Raw genomic sequence first — 21,691 nt, forward strand, 5'->3', positions numbered from 1 at the left:
TTTCATCGCCACCAGGTTCTCCAACCACATCCATGCCTCAGAAATCACTGGACACTCCCAGAACAAATGCTGAACACTTTCCTCCCCCTGACAAAGGTGTCTGGGGCACGTACTACTATCTACAAATCCCTTCCAAGAGTGGAGCTTCTTTCTCGTTTTCAGAGAGTTGTGAGCAGCATGCCAGCTGGTCATCCTCTCCCACTTGGTGAGCAGAGGATTGTGAATGGCCTTCCAGACGGAAGACCAATCCACACTCCCATCTCCACTTTCACAACGTGGCACAATACTCTCCGCCTCCAATAAAATAGCGTAGAGGGCCGCCACCGAATTTGACTTCCACTCAATATCTACATCCCTCAAAGAGATCAACATCCTCTTGACCTCGGTGTAGTGCGGAGGGCTGTCCAAAGAGTGGGGAGCCAAGTTACTCCATGACTCAGCGTCTATTCTTCGCAAGGCGAGCCCAATCCAGTAGAGAGCAAATCTAGAGGCTGGCAACTGTGGCTTGACCAGAGCTTTCCTCACCACTTTAAGGAAGAGGGCTTTGGCCTTGAGTGGTACAGAGACCAACCCCAACCCTCCTTTGTCCTTAGGCAAAAGAAGAGTTCGCCTAGCGACCATCTCTGTCTTGCCATCCCAGAGAAATGAATAGATTTCTCTCTCAATCTTAACTTTCACAGACTTAGGCAAGGGGTATACCGGAGCCGTGTACCACAAAGTGGCAGCCGCCAAACAATTCACAATCAAGGCTTTGCCAAAAAGGGTCAGCCTCCGCGTCTCCCACTGGGTGAGCTTTGCCTTAAACTTCACAAATCGTTGCATCCAAGCAATCTCCGCCAACTGAATGTTGCCAATAGGGCTGCCTAAAATAGTTAGGTAAGATGATACCCACTGTTTTATAGGGTATGGGCTATCCACCCTGCCCTTCCATCTACCTAACCACAAAGCCTCCGTTTTCCCCAAATTCAATTTGGAACCGGTACCAGCCTCAAAACGCTTGATGGTGGAAAATGTCCGATCGATGGACGGCTGGTCCGACAAGACACAAGTGTTGTCATCTGCATATTGCACCATTTTAACCTCCTGGTTCAACCCAGGGACCTTCACTCCCCTGATGTAAGGGTCTGCACGAATTGCCGCAGCCAGCGGCTCAATACATAATACATATAGCAGTGGAGAAAGGGGGCAGCCTTGCCTAACTCCCCTCTCCACTGCTATTGACTCTGACAAAGTACCATTCACGAGGACTTTACTGGATACCTCGCAGTACAAAGCCGCGATCATTCTTTTAAAATTCGGCCCAAAGCCAAGCTTGTCTAAAACATTGGCCATAAAATTGTGATCAACTCTGTCAAACGCCTTCTCCTGGTCCAGTGCAATAAGAACACCAGAAGAATGCGAACTATTGACATACTCTACAATGTCCCTTAACAGGCAGACACTATCTTCAATTGACCGGCCTGGAATACCACAGGATTGATCAATGTGAACTACCGACCCAATGACATTCTTCAGCCGGTTGGCCAAGGCCTTGGACAGAATTTTGTAGTCCACATTCAGTAACGAAATCGGCCTTTTATTCGAAGGGTTCAGTGGATCCCCCTTTTTCTCCAAAAGAGAGATGACGCCTTCTCTTTGGGACACAGACAGCTGTCCTACATCCAATCCCTCATTGAGGACTGCCAGAAAGTCTGGCCCTATGATCTCCCAAAACTTGATGTAGAATTCTTTTGGGAGACCATCCGACCCCGGAGATTTTCCATTCTCCATACCTTTCACAGCCGCTTCCAATTCATCCAAAGTGAGATCTCCATCCAAGCTCTCAACACATTCATCAGGTAACGACTCAGAGAGCTTAGACAGAAAATATTCTTGCTCCACTTTGTCAATATGACCAGCCTTATACAAGTCTGCATAAAACTGCTTAAAAACGGCAAGTATCTGCGGGGTGGTGCTCACCACGTCCCCATTGCCGTCTCTAACTTCCTGGATGACCCGTTTCTGGCCCTTGCGGCGTTCAGCCTGGAAGAAAAACCTAGTCGGTTTTTCATCCTCTTCGAAAGCTTTTACTTTTGCCCGCAACCTCTGACCCTTAAGTCTGTCTAAGATCAGGTTGTTTAGGTTTTCCTTCTCCTTCTCATACTCTTCTCTTGTTGCAGGACTTCGGTCTCCTATGTTAAGTCGAGACCGGAGTGAATCCACCTTCCTTTCCATATCCTTCTGAATCAAGGAGTCCGCCTGAGCTCTCAGCTTGGAGTATTTGATAACCAAATCTTTACAATAAGATTTAACGGTATCCCACCACTCCCTCGCCGATTGCCCTTCCTCTAAACTCTTCCTCCATATAGGATACATCTCACGCAACTCCTGCTCTAAACGAGGATCGGACAAAACCTTGACATTGCACTTCCATAGACCCCGACCCCGTTGAACAGAAGGGACAGGATCTATGGATGACACAATGCCATCGTGGTCAGAACACGAACAGGACTTAATAGTCGAGGAAACAATAGTGCCCTCCTGGACATAAATTCTATCCAGCCTGGATCTGGTTTTATTTGACTTGGACCTCCAAGTGAAATCTACCTGGGCGGGGTGTTCAATTCGCCAGGCATCCACCAAATCCAAGTCAGCGCACAAACTACGCAAATGCACCACATCCTGAGTGCGATTCCCAGGAGTGAATATGGATTCCGATATTCTGTCCAAGTCAGGATCCAAAACACAATTAAAATCCCCCGCTAAAACTAGCACCGCATTGGGGTACAAATATTGATGAACACTATCAAAAAAGGTGACCCGCTCCGCCGGAACTGAGGGAGCATAGATGTTACTTCCCCTTCCGTCAGGTTGGGGAGCAGGTTTGTCTAGGTACTTGTACGGTGTTAGTTTGATTTTGTTTTTTGATTTACGTGTGTTTTGAGGGGTCTTCTGTATCCGCACCCCCCCGTGAAAGCGGCGGACGGAGTGGTACAGTCCACCTCAGACCGCGTGGTCTGAGAACAAAGAGACTGTTTTCGTCACTGAGTTGCTCCAAAACGGTTGGCGCCAACCGGGAGTAACTCTGTGAAATTGGTGTGGAATTTTTTCCCTACCTGGAGAATATTTCTGAGTGTTTTAGAACCGTAAGAAACGTGTTTTCTAACCCTCACCCCCGTTTTCATAGTGCTATCGCCCGCCCGCCTGTCTCGTTAGCGAGCGAAGGCACGCGGGCTGTGCGGTCGTTGACCTAGATCTCCGGGTATCAGGTTATTTTCGGCCCTACAGCGGAGGGTGTGGATGGGGGTTTGGCGGTAAAGGTTCTGAAGGTGTTTGTTGCGACGGAAGGTCCTTCCATAGGACTTTTGTTGCGAAATGCCGCCAGTTCCCTACAGGAAGATGCCCCCGGCTCCTTCTGGTTTCGTTAGGAAGAGGAGTGTAGGGATAACGTTTTTAGATAAGAAAGTAGAGGGTGACTTGGCGAATGTTGTAAACCTGCTGGGAAAGAACGGGATCCCTGTCACTGAGGTGCAGGGAATTCAAAACAAGGGGAAGGGCCGATGTGAGATTACTTTTAAATCACAGACGGCCTTCCACAAGGCTTCGCCCGCACTGTGTGCAGATGGTAGTGTAGAGGTTGACACGTACGGGGCTGGTATCACCGTGGTGACTGCCCTGGACATCCCTCTAGAACTAGACGATAACCACGTGAGACATCGTCTGAGGGAGTATGGAGACGTACTTGATAGCAAGTACGTCAGTTATGCCAGTAAAGGGTTCCCGGAGCTTTTGTCCGGTACGCGCCAGTACCGGATGAAGCTCAAGAGGCACGTTCCCAACACCATGAGGTTGGGAAATGAGATTATCTCATTTCGATACGGCGGCCAACCGAGGTTGTGCCACAAGTGTGGGAAGGAGGGGCATCTCGTCGCGGAGTGCGACGAGGAAAAGTGCTCCAAATGTATGAGTCTTGGCCACCTCGCCAAAGACTGCACTTCGGCCATTAAGTGCAATTGGTGTGGGGAGGAGGGCCACGCAGGCCGTACTTGTAATTTGACTTTCCCTGAACCGTGTGCCCTGACAACAACCTGGGCGAAAACCCTGAAGCCGGCGGTGGTGGAGGCCACGCCTTCCGGGCCACAGCCTGGTGGGTCTGGTGCCGGTGGTAACGAAACGGCTAGTGGGTCGGGTGAAGGCAAGATCGGTGATGCGGGTTCCGTCGAGAAAGACTCGTTGTCGGAGGAGCCTTCTGTTAAAGGGGGCAAGCCTTCCGAGCCACAGGCTGGTGGGTCGGGGAAAGATGGTGATAGGAAGAGTGATTCATCGACTCCCGCTATCCCGGCTGAGTCCAAGTCCAGGGAGATACCGGATTCCCCCGATATCTCCATGACTAAACCTCCAGTAGGCCCAGGGGTCCCCTTGCATAAGGGAGAGGACTCAGGAGCCTCTCCTCCAAAGGGAGATGGTTCCCAGAAAAGTAAAATCTCCTCGGGAGATGAGAAGGAGGACTTCCCTGAGGAAGATGATAAGTCAAATCTGTCCGGAAATGATATGTGGGAGCGGTATTCTCAATACCCTCCGAGCGGGGCCAACAAGCTTCGGACTCAGTTGACGGACTCTGATGAGAACAAGTCTGTGTCTGGTGAGGGTGACGGTGAGGCCAGTATGCACCTAAACTTGGTCGAGTCACTGACCAATGACTTGGTTATGGATTTTAAAGAGCACGAAGAGTCGGACGCAGATAGTTCTGTGTCTGTGTGTTCCTCATTCCAACCGGGATCTGAGTCTGACTCGGACACTCAGAAGGGTTGGCAGACACAGGGAGGGAATAAAAAGAGGAAGATGAAAGAGAAATCAGGCTTTGGCTCCCAGATTGACCATTACCCTTCCGGGGAGGTCCCTAAGCCGAAGCCCCAGAGAAAAAGTGCGAGGTCAGGGAAATTGGGAAAGACAAAAGGAAATAAGTCCTAGTTTGGACTTTTTTCCCTTCCCCAGTTGATAACATGGTCTCTACTTTAAATGTTTTGTCTCTAAACGTTAATGGGATGAAGGACCGGGGTAAGAGAGACATGGTGTTCGATTTTTGTCGGTCCAACGGTGCAGATGTGGCATGCCTGCAGGAGTGCCACATCTCCACGATTGCTGACAAGGGTGCCTGGTCTCGCCAGTGGGGACACAAGGCAATCTGGTCCCTAGGCACGAACTCCGCCAGAGGTGTTGGCATTTTATTATCCTCTAGGTGGACTTTCGTGTCGTCAAAATATGATACTGATGGTAGGGTTGTCTCTGTTCTGCTGGAGGTAGATGGCGTGCAGTACAATGTGTGTAACATCTATGCTCCCTCAGTTCCGGCGGAGCGGGTCACCTTTTTTGATAGTGTTCATCAATATTTGTACCCCAATGCGGTGCTAGTTTTAGCGGGGGATTTTAATTGTGTTTTGGATCCTGACTTGGACAGAATATCGGAATCCATATTCACTCCTGGGAATCGCACTCAGGATGTGGTGCATTTGCGTAGTTTGTGCGCTGACTTGGATTTGGTGGATGCCTGGCGAATTGAACACCCCGCCCAGGTAGATTTCACTTGGAGGTCCAAGTCAAATAAAACCAGATCCAGGCTGGATAGAATTTATGTCCAGGAGGGCACTATTGTTTCCTCGACTATTAAGTCCTGTTCGTGTTCTGACCACGATGGCATTGTGTCATCCATAGATCCTGTCCCTTCTGTTCAACGGGGTCGGGGTCTATGGAAGTGCAATGTCAAGGTTTTGTCCGATCCTCGTTTAGAGCAGGAGTTGCGTGAGATGTATCCTATATGGAGGAAGAGTTTAGAGGAAGGGCAATCGGCGAGGGAGTGGTGGGATACCGTTAAATCTTATTGTAAAGATTTGGTTATCAAATACTCCAAGCTGAGAGCTCAGGCGGACTCCTTGATTCAGAAGGATATGGAAAGGAAGGTGGATTCACTCCGGTCTCGACTTAACATAGGAGACCGAAGTCCTGCAACAAGAGAAGAGTATGAGAAGGAGAAGGAAAACCTAAACAACCTGATCTTAGACAGACTTAAGGGTCAGAGGTTGCGGGCAAAAGTAAAAGCTTTCGAAGAGGATGAAAAACCGACTAGGTTTTTCTTCCAGGCTGAACGCCGCAAGGGCCAGAAACGGGTCATCCAGGAAGTTAGAGACGGCAATGGGGACGTGGTGAGCACCACCCCGCAGATACTTGCCGTTTTTAAGCAGTTTTATGCAGACTTGTATAAGGCTGGTCATATTGACAAAGTGGAGCAAGAATATTTTCTGTCTAAGCTCTCTGAGTCGTTACCTGATGAATGTGTTGAGAGCTTGGATGGAGATCTCACTTTGGATGAATTGGAAGCGGCTGTGAAAGGTATGGAGAATGGAAAATCTCCGGGGTCGGATGGTCTCCCAAAAGAATTCTACATCAAGTTTTGGGAGATCATAGGGCCAGACTTTCTGGCAGTCCTCAATGAGGGATTGGATGTAGGACAGCTGTCTGTGTCCCAAAGAGAAGGCGTCATCTCTCTTTTGGAGAAAAAGGGGGATCCACTGAACCCTTCGAATAAAAGGCCGATTTCGTTACTGAATGTGGACTACAAAATTCTGTCCAAGGCCTTGGCCAACCGGCTGAAGAATGTCATTGGGTCGGTAGTTCACATTGATCAATCCTGTGGTATTCCAGGCCGGTCAATTGAAGATAGTGTCTGCCTGTTAAGGGACATTGTAGAGTATGTCAATAGTTCGCATTCTTCTGGTGTTCTTATTGCACTGGACCAGGAGAAGGCGTTTGACAGAGTTGATCACAATTTTATGGCCAATGTTTTAGACAAGCTTGGCTTTGGGCCGAATTTTAAAAGGATGATCGCGGCTTTGTACTGCGAGGTATCCAGTAAAGTCCTCGTGAATGGTACTTTGTCAGAGTCAATAGCAGTGGAGAGGGGAGTTAGGCAAGGCTGCCCCCTTTCTCCACTGCTATATGTATTATGTATTGAGCCGCTGGCTGCGGCAATTCGTGCAGACCCTTACATCAGGGGAGTGAAGGTCCCTGGGTTGAACCAGGAGGTTAAAATGGTGCAATATGCAGATGACAACACTTGTGTCTTGTCGGACCAGCCGTCCATCGATCGGACATTTTCCACCATCAAGCGTTTTGAGGCTGGTACCGGTTCCAAATTGAATTTGGGGAAAACGGAGGCTTTGTGGTTAGGTAGATGGAAGGGCAGGGTGGATAGCCCATACCCTATAAAACAGTGGGTATCATCTTACCTAACTATTTTAGGCAGCCCTATTGGCAACATTCAGTTGGCGGAGATTGCTTGGATGCAACGATTTGTGAAGTTTAAGGCAAAGCTCACCCAGTGGGAGACGCGGAGGCTGACCCTTTTTGGCAAAGCCTTGATTGTGAATTGTTTGGCGGCTGCCACTTTGTGGTACACGGCTCCGGTATACCCCTTGCCTAAGTCTGTGAAAGTTAAGATTGAGAGAGAAATCTATTCATTTCTCTGGGATGGCAAGACAGAGATGGTCGCTAGGCGAACTCTTCTTTTGCCTAAGGACAAAGGAGGGTTGGGGTTGGTCTCTGTACCACTCAAGGCCAAAGCCCTCTTCCTTAAAGTGGTGAGGAAAGCTCTGGTCAAGCCACAGTTGCCAGCCTCTAGATTTGCTCTCTACTGGATTGGGCTCGCCTTGCGAAGAATAGACGCTGAGTCATGGAGTAACTTGGCTCCCCACTCTTTGGACAGCCCTCCGCACTACACCGAGGTCAAGAGGATGTTGATCTCTTTGAGGGATGTAGATATTGAGTGGAAGTCAAATTCGGTGGCGGCCCTCTATGCTATTTTATTGGAGGCGGAGAGTATTGTGCCACGTTGTGAAAGTGGAGATGGGAGTGTGGATTGGTCTTCCGTCTGGAAGGCCATTCACAATCCTCTGCTCACCAAGTGGGAGAGGATGACCAGCTGGCATGCTGCTCACAACTCTCTGAAAACTAGAAAGAAGCTCCACTCTTGGAAGGGATTTGTAGATAGTAGTTCGTGCCCCAGACACCTTTGTCAGGGGGAGGAAAGTGTTCAGCATTTGTTCTGGGAGTGTCCAGTGATTTCTGAGGCATGGATGTGGTTGGAGAACCTGGTGGCGATGAAAATCAGCCCGGGTTTCTCGATCACTAGGTCCTTTGCGCTGTGGGGATTGGTGCCGGGGGGGTTGTCGTCCAGGGTCAGGCGTGTGTTGCAGGCCCTGGCGGCGATCATGAGATCTTTCCTCTGGCGGACGAGGTGTGAATGTGTGTTTGAGGGCAAACGATTTTCGGGCCCTGAACTTGTGACGTCGGTGAGAAACCGTTTGGAGGAGAGACTCCGTTTTGAGTTTGCTCGTCTTGGACCTAGTGGTTTCCTCACGGTCTGGGCCGATGGGTTTTCTTGGGCCACGGTTGATGTGTCAAGCGTGGCTTTCTCCTTTTAAGGAGGTGCTACCATCGAGTTGTTGAAGTTTTGGCTTGTTGTTGGCTCTCTCTGGAGCATTTTTTCATGTAGTAGTTGCAGGCCTAGCCGCCCTGTCTTAGTTGGCTAGGTCAAAAATAGAAAACCCAAAAAAATTATAAAATACAAAACCCAAAAATATTAGATAGTGTCTGGGGATGGACCGAGAGTGGTGGGTGGGATGAAGTGCAGCAATGCTGAGCCGATCTGTGAAAGTCAATTTGATCTAGAGTGTATCAGTGGATATGAGCGCCTTAAGGCTGCGTAAACAAGATGAGAACTAAGTGATACTTGAAGTGATTCAGTATAAATACTTCAAAAGAGTATCTGTTCTTATCAGTTTAATCTCTGATACATTCCCCATCGGGGAATCTAGATTAAATTGATTTTTTGACTTTGGTCATGGACTAGGAGCTTGCTCCGTCCTGACCGCGGATCGGCTCAGTATTGCAGTACTTCTGAGATTCGGTCCATCCCCTTACAAATCCAAAATAAGTTGCACACATACACAAACCACCAAACTGGCCCAGCAATCCAGCAATGTGGATTTATCAGCAGTCTGTACTCGTTTGAAGTATGTGCATACGTGTTACGAGTATATATACTGAACCTTACTGCGTTTATAGCTCTCACATCCCCCAACTCTACTGTACATGTTTAATTTTCGCATTTTATCTTTCTTCTACTTTCAGACTGGAACTGGAGCAAGCAACAGCGCCACCAAGAGCCGGGAGAGGTCGGGAGAGCACGCAGAGGCAGTGGAAAATTCCAGGACGTCTGTCTGTGGTTCGATTCTGACGAAAGCAGTGCGATGTGGACGTAATTCGATGTTAAACGTAGGAATCGGGAATCTAAGCGCCCGCGCGCCTCGTATCAACGTATGAGAGATACGTACACACGCACAGCTAGCCGCCTCGCCCACCGCTGCTGCTTTCTCGCTCGCTCCTTTTAATTCCTTCCGTAAATTTAGTGGGCTGGCTGCATGCGACCTTCCTCTCCCCTTTGCGGACCTTCAGGCCGAATCGACAAGGTCCGGCGGACTTGAAAAATCCACCACAGGCATCGAAGTTAAGGGGAAAAGCAGACGCCGCCCGCCCTGTGAAGATGAATGATGTAAGGGAACCGCGGGCGCGCGCCTCCTGGCGAACAACAATGGCAACGCTGTTCGCGAACAACAACATTGCCTTGTTGTCTTGTCTACCCGCCCTTGGCTCGGCTTTGAACCCTAAGGAGCCCGTTTTCTGCGTTGGTGTGACGTAGTCGCTTCTTTGCACCAATTAGGCAGAGCCAGGAAGAGCCAGGACGAGCCAGGAGCGCGTGATGTGTGTTTTTGGGTGTAGTCCGTGGTTCGTCCACATAAAGTAGAGCGCTTCCGTTTGTCAACCAAATTGAAGAGATTATGAAGGAGAGAAGGCGCGCCAGGTGTGCGGGCACTAATTGCTTTATGTTCAAGCTTGAAGCTGTTTGCGATGCATAGCTCGCCACGTGAACTTGGCTCGTTCCCGGGGGAGGGGGGCTAGCGGTCAAGCTCAACCGGTTTATCGCTTCTCGGCCTTTTGGCTAAGATCAAGTGTAGTATCTGTTCTTTTTTGGCTAAGATCAGGGGGACACGTTCAGACGTGCCTTGCCCCCGCTCCGCTTCGAGTCCTCCTTTCAGCCCACTGAGGGCGGTTAGAGTACTCGTCGAGGGCGATAAGTCCAGCGACTTGGTTGCGGGTTGTCCCCGGATCATTTGGGTGGTTTTAGTTTTTCTGTACCTTATATTTTTCTCAAGTTACGGCTGTTTTTCTAGCACCGTACCTCTCTTACGGGAGACGGGCGGTGGAAGCACACCGTTTCCCCCGCAGGACGGGGGTGGCCAGCTCCGGTCCATCTTTGGGGGCTGTTTTCTCCGGTTTGCGTAGAGCTACTGACTTCCCCTTCCGTCAGGTTGGGGAGCAGGTTTGTCTTGCTACTTGTATGGTATTAGTTTTGATTTTGTCTGTTGTTTTACGTGTTATTTGAGGCTATTCTGTACCCGCACCCCTCCGTCAAAGCGGCGGACGGAGTGGTACAGTCCACCTCAGACCGCGTGGTTCTGAGAACAAAGAGACTGTTTTCGTCTGTTTTCGACTCAGCGTTGCTCCGGCACGGTTGGCGCCAACCGGGAGTAACTCTGGGAAATTGGTATAGAATTTTTTCCCTGCCTGGGGAATATTTTTGAGTGTTGTTAAGCCCCCAGAAACGTGTTTTCTAACCCTCACCCCCGTATACGTAGTGCTATCGCCCACCCAAGAATTTGGGGCACGGCGGGCATCGGGTTGCGGGCTATTTTGGGCCTTCTCCGCGGAGGGTCTGAATGGGGGTTTGGCGGTAGTGGCTCTGAAGGGGTTTAGGCACGCGGGTTGCGGGTTCTCTTTGGACCTTTCCCGGAGGCCGTGAAAGGGGTTTTGTCGAACCCTTATTCCCCTTCAACATGTCAAAATTTGCCAGACAAAGATCAGTGAAGATCACGTTCAGGGACCTTCAGGAGTCCCACCTAAAGGACGTGATCGACCTTTTGACTAAGCACGGGGTCACTACCCTAGACATTGAGGGCGTTCAGCGTAAGACCAAGACAACATGTGAGGTCACCTTCAAGTCGCGGGCGATTCTACAAAAGGCGTCGCCCGCCTTGTTGGGGGACAACACAGTGGAGGTGGAGACCTTTGGCAGTGGGGTCACTGTTATCACTGCTAAGGGAATCCCCTTAGAATGGGATGACAATTTTATTAGACACAGGCTCCAGGAGTACGGAACTGTTCTGGACAGTAAGTTCTTAACGTACGAGAACGACGGGTTCCCCGAGATTAAGACGGGGACCCGTCAGTACCGTATGAAGATCAAAAAACACCTGCCAAACAATGTTAGACTGGGAAATGAGATGGTTACCCTCTTCTACTCCGGCCAGCCCCGTGGGTGTCACCGCTGTGGCAGCACGGAACATTTCGTGGCACAATGCAAGGTCACGAAGTGCGCGAAATGTTGGGAGGAGGGGCACACGGCCACCGAGTGCAGTAACCAGATTAAGTGTTCGCTGTGCCTTGGGGATGGTCATGCTGCACGGGCTTGTCCTGTAAGCTACACCAACGCAGTTAAGATGGGCACTGCCTGGTCTAAGGAGCTAGTCCCCACCAAGACCGTGAAACCGGCAGGCTCCATCATTCCAGCTAAGGCTGGAGGGAGCGGGGACAGTGATGAGCATAAGTCAGGGGATGAAAACTCCCTACAGAATGGCCAGTTATCAGAGGAGGAAGAGGACGGGAACGAAGAGAAGGATACATCCCTCGGGAACGTCCCTCCTCCTCAAAGTGAGGATGAGGATGGTCAGTCCTCAGAGGATGAGGATGGTCAGTCCTCAGAGGAGAAAGAGTCGGAGGAGGAAGCAGATGGGAACTCTGAGAAGAAAACTTCTCCCGTCCCACCTCCTCAAAGTGAGGGGGACTGTGAGAGGAAAACTTCTCCCGTCCCACCTCCTCAAAGTGAGAGGGACTGTGAGAAGAAAACTTCTCCCGTCCCACCTCCTCAAAGTGAGGGGGACTGTGAGAGGAAAACTTCTCCCGTCCCACCCCCTCAAAGTGAGAGGGATTCCCCCCACACAGAGACAGGGGCCTCTACTGTGGTCCCTCTCAAGAAGCCCCTCTCCCCTCCCACAGAGTCAGCGGAACCCACCGGTGGCTCTGCAGTGACCCCTTCCATGGGGTCCGGGAACCCCCTCGAGAAGGGAACTTCACCCTCCGTGACAAAGACCCCTAGCAAGGTGGCCTTAACACCACCCTTTGACAGCCAGGACTCGGATGGATTCGGAGATCTCCCAGAAGATGGGGACAATAAACTGTGGACGCAGGAGTTGTCTCCTGTTCACTTGGAACTCCTAATGAATAAGTCTGGGGAGGAGATTTCCCCGCTCCGACTGGTTATTGTTGAAGGGGGGGAGGGAGCGCCGAAAGCTCAGGTCAATGAGACCGACCTGACTACCTCCACTCCGAAGAATAAGAAGCCGGAGACAGAGGCGGCGGGATATGGCTCACAAATACAGCTATACCCGTCGCAGAAGTCCCCTCCTCTCAAAAAAGACCCTCCGAAAACCCAGAGAGTAAGGAAAACCTCGTCCAGAGGGAAGGTGAAGACCAAACCCTGGCTTAATTCCTAATACCAATGACGGATCTTAAGATTGTAACATTGAATGTCAATGGAATGAAGGATAGGAATAAGCGTAGTGTAGTTTTTGATATTTGTCGTTCAAGGAAAATTGATGTGGCCTGCCTCCAGGAGTGCCATGTCTCCTCCTTGGCCGACAAGAATCATTGGTCACGACAGTGGGGGAACCGAGCCCTGTGGTCCTTGGGAACGAGTGCCGCAAGAGGGGTCGGTGTGCTTTTCGGTCGGGAGGTCACAGTTGCAGCGCACCGCTCAGACACAGAGGGTAGAGTGGTGTCTGCATTAATTAAAATTGGCGAGACAAGTTACAATATTCTCAACGTTTACGCCCCAAGCTCTCCAGCTGAGAGGGTGGATTTCTTTGCTGGCCTACACCAATACATGTACCCGAACGCATCATTGATTGTATGTGGTGATTTCAATTGTGTCCTTGACCCAGTCCTCGACAGATATTCTGAGTCCTCTGCGACCCCTAGAAACAACGTCAGGGATGTCGTGGAGCTCAGGAACTTCTGTCAGGACCTTGGCTTAGTTGACGTATGGAGAGAACAACATGCTCAACAGAGGGATTTTACGTGGCGCTCTAAAGCCAATGATTCGCGTTCTAGGCTAGATAGATTTTATGTCTCAGATCCCACTCTTTGCTCGTCTGAGATAAATTCGTTCCCCATGTCTGACCATGATGCTGTATTCTTGTCCGTGACCCACACTCCTAGGATAGAGCGTGGTCCAGGAGTGTGGAAGTGCAACACGCAGATTTTGTCGGATGAACTATTCATTAGAGAATTCTCAGAACAATACACGGAATGGCAAAAACGCAAAGGTAACCATGGTTGCCTTAGAGAGTGGTGGGAGGAGGTGAAGAGTAATACAAAAGATCTTCTCATCAGCCACTCTAAGCGCAGGGCCGAAGCGGCCAAATTGATTGAAAGAGGTCTAGAGCGAGAAATAGACATCCTGAGGTCGCGCTTAAACATAGGCGGCCCATGCCCTGTGACGGCGCACAATTATCAGGCAGCTAAGGAGCAACTGCAGAAGGTGCTGTCGGACAAGCTGGCGGGACAACGTGTTCGCAGCAGAGTCCAAAATGTCGAAAAGGATGAGAAGCCTACAAGGTTTTTCTTTAGCAAGGAAAGAAAGAGGGGGGAAAAGAAAATGGTTAGGGAATTGAGGAAGGCAGATGGTACAGTGGTGTCATCGAGGGAGGATATCCTCGATACCTACCACGATTTTTATGAAAACCTGTACGGTGCTGAGCCGATAGATATAGAAGATAGAGCCTACTTCTTGGACCAACTGGAGAATAGGCTACCGGAGGAAGACCGTTCCCATCTCGACCGGCCGCTCGCGCTGGAAGAGCTGGAGAAGGCCCTCAAGGAGATGCAGAACGGTAAGACCCCGGGGTCCGACGGACTGCCAAAAGAGTTTTACACTCGGGTCTGGCCCATTGTGGGCCGGGATTTGCTGGAGGTCCTGAACGAGGGTCTCCAAGCAAATCAGTTGTCGTCTTCTCAGAGAGAAGGAGTCATCACACTCCTTGATAAAAAAGGTGACCCCTTGAACCCTGCGAACAAGCGCCCCATCTCGCTTTTAAATGTAGATTACAAAATCTTGGCCAAAACTTTGGCAAATAGACTGAAAAATGTCGTGGGACAGATCATTCACACTGATCAGTCCTGCGGCATACCAGGGAGATCTCTTGAGGATAGTCTATCGCTTCTGAGGGACTTGGTGGCCTACGCTAACGACACTGATTCCACCTGTGTGTTGTTGGCCCTCGACCAAGAAAAGGCCTTTGATAGGGTCGACCATTCTTATATGGCTGAGGTCCTGGGGAAGTTGGGCTTTGGCCCTAACTTCCAGGGATGGATCGGGACTCTTTATAAGGAGGTATCGAGCAGAGTGTTAGTCAACGGGGATTTATCGTCCCCAATCCATATTGACAGGGGTGTGAGACAGGGGTGCCCTCTGTCTCCCCTCCTGTACGTACTTTGCATCGAGCCCTTGGCGGCTGCCATCAGGGCAGACCCTCATATTAGGGGTGTTAAAGTGCCGGGTGGTCCGGAGGTCAAGTTGGTGCAATACGCTGATGATAATACCTGCGTCCTCTCGGATCAACCCTCCATTGACAGAACGTTCCTTACCCTCCGACGGTTCGAAGCGGGCACGGGGTCCAAGTTGAACCTAGGTAAGACGGTGGCTGTGTGGCTCGGCCGTTGGAGGGGTAGACAAGATGAACCCTACCCGATTGGTAGATGGACCTCAGATAGTATTAACATCCTGGGGTCGCCAATTGGGGGTGTGAAAATGGCAGAGGAGGCCTGGCTCCAACGTTTTGCAAAGTTCAAGGGCAAGTTAGATCAGTGGAGACATCGTAAGCTGACTCTGATCGGGAAAGTTGTGGTGTGCAACTTTCTTGCCGCAGCAACGCTGTGGTACACGGCCCCGATTTTCCCTCTCCCCAAGTCGGTGGCGAACAAGCTGGAGAGGGAGATGTTTGCCTTCATTTGGGATGGGCGAACGGAACTGGTGGCAAGGCGTACGCTCTATTTGCCGAAGGAGAAGGGTGGCCTGGCCTTGGTCTGTATTCCGATCAAGGCGAGGGCCCTCCTTCTCAAGACAGTTCGGAAAGCGTTGACTAAGCCAGACGCACCGGCGGCTAGGTTTACACACTACTGGCTGGGACTTAGCCTTCGGAGAATAGATCCAACCTCTTGGAGTAATAGTGCCCCACACTCGGTAGATCTTCCCCCACATTATGCACATATTGCCCAGCTCTTGCAAACCATCGAGCAGAGCGACATGGACATCCAGTGGGCTTCCGTCTCGGTCGCGGCTCTGTACACGGCACTCCTAGAAGCGGAGAACATTGTACCCCGCTGTGTCAGAGAGCACCCGCGTCGAGACTGGCCAGAGATTTGGAAATCCATCCTCAACCCTCTTCTCACCAACTGGGAGAGGATGGTGTGCTGGAGCCTCGCACATGATGGTTTGGTGACAAACCAGAAGCTCCACTCCTGGAGACGGTTTGCTAAGTCCCCGAACTGTCCAAGACGTGGTTGTGAGGAAGTGGAAAGTGCTTCCCATGTGTTTTATGCGTGTCCGTATGTTGCGGAAGCCTGGACCTGGCTTGAGGGGCTGATAGTCAGGAAGATCTGTCCGGGTTTCATCCTGTCGGAGTCGTTTGTTTTGTGGGGATTGCCCCCGGCAGGAGTGTCGGTTAGGGCAGCCAGAGTCCTGGGGGCTTTGGCTGCTCTGACAAAGAATATTATCTGGCGGTCGCGGGGTGATGCTAAGCATAACAAAAAGCATCACTCTGAGGCTGAGTTGGCCCTTCTTTTGAAGGAAATGTTGATTGAGAGATTGACGTTTGAGTTTGCCCGCCGAGGCCCAGGGGGGTTCCACGAAACCTGGGCTGAGGGCTTCTCTTGGGCGAGTGTGGACGTTACACACTTGTCCTTGAGGTTGTAATGTTTTAAAGTTTGTGGCTCCTTTAGGAGTATTGCCTTATGGGTAGTTGTAGGCCTAGCCACTCTGTCTTAGTTGACTAGGTCAAAAATAGAAAACCCAAAAAAATTATAAAATACAAAACCCAAAAATATTAGATAGTGTCTGGGGATGGACCGAGAGTGGTGGGTGGGATGAAGTACAGCAATGCTGAGCCGATCTGTGAAAGTCAATTTGATCTAGAGTGTATCAGTGGATATGAGCGCCTTAAGGCTGCGTAAACAAGATGAGAACTAAGTGATACTTGAAGTGATTCAGTATAAATACTTCAAAAGAGTATCTGTTCTTATCAGTTTAATCTCTGATACATTCCCCATCGGGGAATCTAGATTAAATTGATTTTTTGACTTTGGTCATGGACTAGGAGCTTGCTCCGTCCTGACCGCGGATCGGCTCAGTATTGCAGTACTTCTGAGATTCGGTCCATCCCCTTACAAATCCAAAATAAGTTGCACACATACACAAACCACCAAACTGGCCCAGCAATCCAGCAATGTGGATTTATCAGCAGTCTGTACTCGTTTGAAGTATGTGCATACGTGTTACGAGTATATATACTGAACCTTACTGCGTTTATAGCTCTCACATCCCCCAACTCTACTGTACATGTTTAATTTTCGCATTTTATCTTTCTTCTACTTTCAGACTGGAACTGGAGCAAGCAACAGCGCCACCAAGAGCCGGGAGAGGTCGGGAGAGCACGCAGAGGCAGTGGAAAATTCCAGGACGTCTGTCTGTGGTTCGATTCTGACGAAAGCAGTGCGATGTGGACGTAATTCGATGTTAAACGTAGGAATCGGGAATCTAAGCGCCCGCGCGCCTCGTATCAACGTATGAGAGATACGTACACACGCACAGCTAGCCGCCTCGCCCACCGCTGCTGCTTTCTCGCTCGCTCCTTTTAATTCCTTCCGTAAATTTAGTGGGCTGGCTGCATGCGACCTTCCTCTCCCCTTTGCGGACCTTCAGGCCGAATCGACAAGGTCCGGCGGACTTGAAAAATCCACCACAGGCATCGAAGTTAAGGGGAAAAGCAGACGCCGCCCGCCCTGTGAAGATGAATGATGTAAGGGAACCGCGGGCGCGCGCCTCCTGGCGAACAACAATGGCAACGCTGTTCGCGAACAACAACATTGCCTTGTTGTCTTGTCTACCCGCCCTTGGCTCGGCTTTGAACCCTAAGGAGCCCGTTTTCTGCGTTGGTGTGACGTAGTCGCTTCTTTGCACCAATTAGGCAGAGCCAGGAAGAGCCAGGACGAGCCAGGAGCGCGTGATGTGTGTTTTTGGGTGTAGTCCGTGGTTCGTCCACATAAAGTAGAGCGCTTCCGTTTGTCAACCAAATTGAAGAGATTATGAAGGAGAGAAGGCGCGCCAGGTGTGCGGGCACTAATTGCTTTATGTTCAAGCTTGAAGCTGTTTGCGATGCATAGCTCGCCACGTGAACTTGGCTCGTTCCCGGGGGAGGGGGGCTAGCGGTCAAGCTCAACCGGTTTATCGCTTCTCGGCCTTTTGGCTAAGATCAAGTGTAGACGCTTCTGCATCGTGCTCCGGGTCGAAGGGGCTTTCTCTGCCATTTTCGGGTGGTTGGAGCGAGAACCGAGGCCCATGGTTTAGATAGTCGGTTTGCTGGGCTTCCCAGGTCTGTTTTGGTGGTTTTCTTTGTCCTCTGCGTTGATATTTAGTGAAGTTAGAGCGGTTTTGCTGGCACCGGACCCCTCTCACGGGCTACGTTCGGTCTCACGAAGCCCTCCACTCCGCTGAACGGGGGTAGAGGATAGCGGTCGAACTTTGACGGGCGATTTCTCCGTTCTACTTGGACGGAGAACTTTCCCCTTCCGGCTGGAGGTAGGGAAGGTTTGTCCCATCAATTCCACCCGTTTATTGTTTAGATTGTTTGTGCTTTTCTTGTGTTTTGGGAGGATTTTGTTTTCCACACCCCCACCGTAAGCGGCGGTCGGTAGTGGTACAGCCCTCCCCAGCCACGTTGTTGACAAGAAAAGTTGTATCTCGTACCCCCTGTATCTCCAAAACGGTTGGCGCCAACCGGGAGAAACTTGGGGACTTTGTTGGGAAAATTTTTCCCTGCATTGTGCATGTTTTTGGGCCTTCTGCAGTGCTCGGAAACCTTAGTTTCAACCCTCCCCCCCAAACGGGCCGGGAGGTGGTATCGTCCGCTTGTCTTGTTATCTAACATAGGCACGCGGGCTTCGGTCGTTGACCCAGATACCCGGGTATCGGGTTATTTTTGGCCAGTGCACGGAGGGTGTGAAAGGGGTTTTCAGAACCCCTTAGCACCTTTTTAGGTCTGGTTGACGCCACTGGAGAGCACAAAATGTCTCTCTCTAAGCCAACCAGGCAAAGGAGTGTAGTTATAACGTTCCTGGACAAACAGGAAGCTAAGTTTGAGGATACCATCCAGATCTTGTCGAAACACAAGGTCGACCTCAAAACCGAAGTGGATGGGATCCAGAATAAGGGCGGGGCAAAGTGTGAGGTCACTTTCAAGACCATATCCTCCCTGAAAAGGGTCAGCCTGTCCCTTACAGCCGACCCAAACATCGATGTCGAGCTGTTCGGGAACGGTGTCACCCTGGTGACGGTCAAGGGGGTGCCCCTGGAGGTGAATGACAACTACATCCGTCATCGCCTCCAGGAGTACGGACAAGTTTTGGACGGGAAGTTCCTGACGTATGTGAACAAGGGCTTCCCGGAAATCAAGTCAGGCACTAGGCAATACCGGGTGAACTTGACAAAGCACTTGCCTAACTCTATCAGGTTAGGCAACGAGTTGGTGACCATTTCTTACAATGGTCAGCCAAGGATGTGCCACCGCTGTGGGGCGCATGACCACTTCGTGGCAACATGTACGGTGGAAAAATGTACTAGGTGCCACCAGACAGGGCACACAGCCAAAACTTGTGAGGCAGGGGTTAGGTGCAATATATGCAATGCCGAAGGACACACATTTAGGTCCTGCAAGTTGACCTTCCAGAATGATGTGCCCATGTCTACTGATTGGTCCAAGTCTAAGTCCTATGCCCAGGCAGCCCAGACGGGCCCCGGTACTAAGTCCTATGCCCAGGCAGCCCAGACGGGCCCCGGTACTCTTGCCCAAGCAGCCCGGACGGGCTCAGACACTCTTTCCCATACTGGGGGGGAAGGCAAAGAGGAAGGGTCCCCGGAGGGTGGTAAGTCGGACGGGGAAGATAGTAGTAAGGAGAAGGAGAGTAAGGAGGAGGATGGGAAGGATGACATGGAGGTGGAGAATTACCCTCCCGTCCCGCTCCCAAATGGAGAGGAAGATAGTAGTAAGGAGAAGGAGAGTAAGGAGGAGGGTGGGAAGGATGACATGGAGGTGGAGAATCACTCTCCCGTCCCGCCCCCAAATGGAGAGGACGGGGACACCCCCCTCCTCAAGGAAGGCGGTTCCACGACCTCCGATGACACGGACGGGGAAGAAGGTAGAAAGGAGGACAAGATGGAAGTGGGAAAAGGCCCTTCATCCCCTCCCCCACACGGGGAGGACAAGGGCGCACCCCTTCCCAAGGAGGTCGGTTCCGCGACCTCCGACGTAACCAAACCCCTGGGGGTGGTGGGTCCCACCGCCACCCCCCCTCTCTTCGAGGATAAAGATGAGAAAGAGGAGATTATTCCTCCGTCCGGGAATGTGGCTCCTGACAGCAAGGCCATAACACCGCCGCCCGAAAGTCAGGAGTCGACAGGGTTTTGGGACTTATCAGAAAGCGGGGGAAACAGGGTCCTGACCCAAGTGGCGACCCCAGTAAGTAATCTCAACCTCTACCTGAACAAGTCAGGGGAGAACATATCCCCGTTCCCTCTGCAGGTGGTTGAGGATGAGACGGGAGTTGTGGTCCAAAAGGTCGACCGGGATCGCTCTCCTCTCTCCCAGACAGGAAAAAGGCTGCAGGACTTTTCCTTGAGTGACTCGGATTCCGCGTCCGACACTGGGGGAAGCTCGCCGGCACCGAAAGGAAAGAAGGGGCGAAAGAGCTCGAGGGAGATGGAGACGGGATTCGGCTCCCAAATTCAGCTGTTCCCGTCGCAGCAGTCCCAATCTCCCAAGAAGGACCCCCCGAAAGTAAGGCAAGCCGCCAGCAAAGGGAAGGTTAAGCTTAGCAAGGGTAAGGCCGGCAAAGGCAAACCCTAGCTTTTAAACCTCCATTATGACGAAGCTCAACATTGCGTCATTGAATGTCAATGGCATGAAAGACAGAGTAAAACGCGATGTAGTATTTGATTTCTGTCGGTCCGGGAAGTTTGATGTGGCCTGCCTCCAGGAGTGCCACGTCTCTTCCTTGGCCGACAGGAACTATTGGTCTCGTCAGTGGGGTAACCGAGCCCTTTGGTCCCTTGGAACGAATGCCGCAAGAGGGGTCGGTATGCTTTTCGGTCCAGGGGTCTCAGTGACAGCGCACCGGTCAGACACAGAGGGTAGAGTAGTATCAGCATTAGTCAAGATAGACCACACTAGTTATAACATTGTTAATATTTATGCCCCCAGCACCCCAGCCCAGAGAGTGGAGTTCTTTGCAGACCTCCACCAATTTATGTTCCCTAACGCTGCGCTTATTGTTTGTGGGGACTTTAATTGTGTGCTAGACCCGGACCTCGACAGGTATTCCGAGTCTTCCGCGGCTCCGGGACAGAATGTCCAGGACGTTGTGGAGCTCAGGAGTTTCTGTGGAGACCTGGGTCTGACAGACGTGTGGCGAGACCATCACCCACAGGAGAGGGACTTCACTTGGCGCTCGCCAGGGAATGATTCCCGCTCTAGAATTGATAGGTTTTACGTGTCAGACCCCACTTCATGCTCCTCGGAGATAGTGTCATTCCCTATGTCGGACCACGATGCTGTCGTCTTGTCTGTGATTCACACTCCTGCGACCGAGTGCGGTCCTGGAGTGTGGAAATGCAACACAGAGGTCCTGACGGATGCGCTCTTCACTAGAGAGTTCACCGAAAGATACAAGGAGTGGCAGGAAAATAAAGACAACCACGCCTCCCTCAGGGAGTGGTGGGAGGACATAAAGTCAAAAACCAAAGTCCTGATTACCCAACACGGTAAGCGTATAGCCCAAATGGCTAAAATAATAGAGAGGGACTTGCAAAATGAAATAGATATTCTCAGGTCCCGACTTAACGTGGGGGGGAGGTGCAAGGACACATTGGAACGGTACAATGCAGCCAAGGAGAGGCTTGTCCAATTACAATTGAACCGATTGGCGGGCCAAAGGGTCCGCAGCAGAATTAAATCGGTTGAACAAGATGAAAAGCCCACTCGCTTCTTTTTCGGGAAGGAGCGAGAAAGGGGGAAGAAACGGATAATCCCTTCCATTAGAAACGCAGAAGGAGAGGAAGTGTCGTCCAGAAAAGAGATCCTGGACGCCTTCCAAAAGTTCTATGGGGCCTTGTATGAGTCGGGGCAGATAGACCCACATGACCAGCAGTATTTCTTGGACAAATTAAACACCACTTTGTCCCAGGATAGTAGAGAGACCCTAGATAGCCCCA

The 21,691-nt window shown here is 51.0% G+C and overlaps 2 non-coding genes and 1 pseudogene across 2 annotated transcripts; all 3 read left to right on the plus strand.

The window, feature by feature from the left end:
• The first annotated feature begins 8,760 nt into the window (after positions 1–8,760).
• On the plus strand, positions 8,761–8,952 carry LOC136426327 (U2 spliceosomal RNA). Its single transcript, XR_010754264.1, has one exon. It is a non-coding gene; the product is annotated as a U2 spliceosomal RNA (small nuclear RNA).
• A 1,061-nt stretch (positions 8,953–10,013) lies between these two features.
• On the plus strand, positions 10,014–10,123 carry LOC136426347 (U2 spliceosomal RNA; annotated as a pseudogene).
• Positions 10,124–16,399: 6,276 nt separating this feature from the next.
• On the plus strand, positions 16,400–16,591 carry LOC136426328 (U2 spliceosomal RNA). Its single transcript, XR_010754265.1, has one exon. It is a non-coding gene; the product is annotated as a U2 spliceosomal RNA (small nuclear RNA).
• The last annotated feature ends 5,100 nt before the right edge of the window (positions 16,592–21,691 follow it).

Source organism: Branchiostoma lanceolatum, chromosome 1, assembly GCF_035083965.1.
Source record: "Branchiostoma lanceolatum isolate klBraLanc5 chromosome 1, klBraLanc5.hap2, whole genome shotgun sequence".
Lineage (NCBI taxonomy): Eukaryota > Metazoa > Chordata > Leptocardii > Amphioxiformes > Branchiostomatidae > Branchiostoma > Branchiostoma lanceolatum.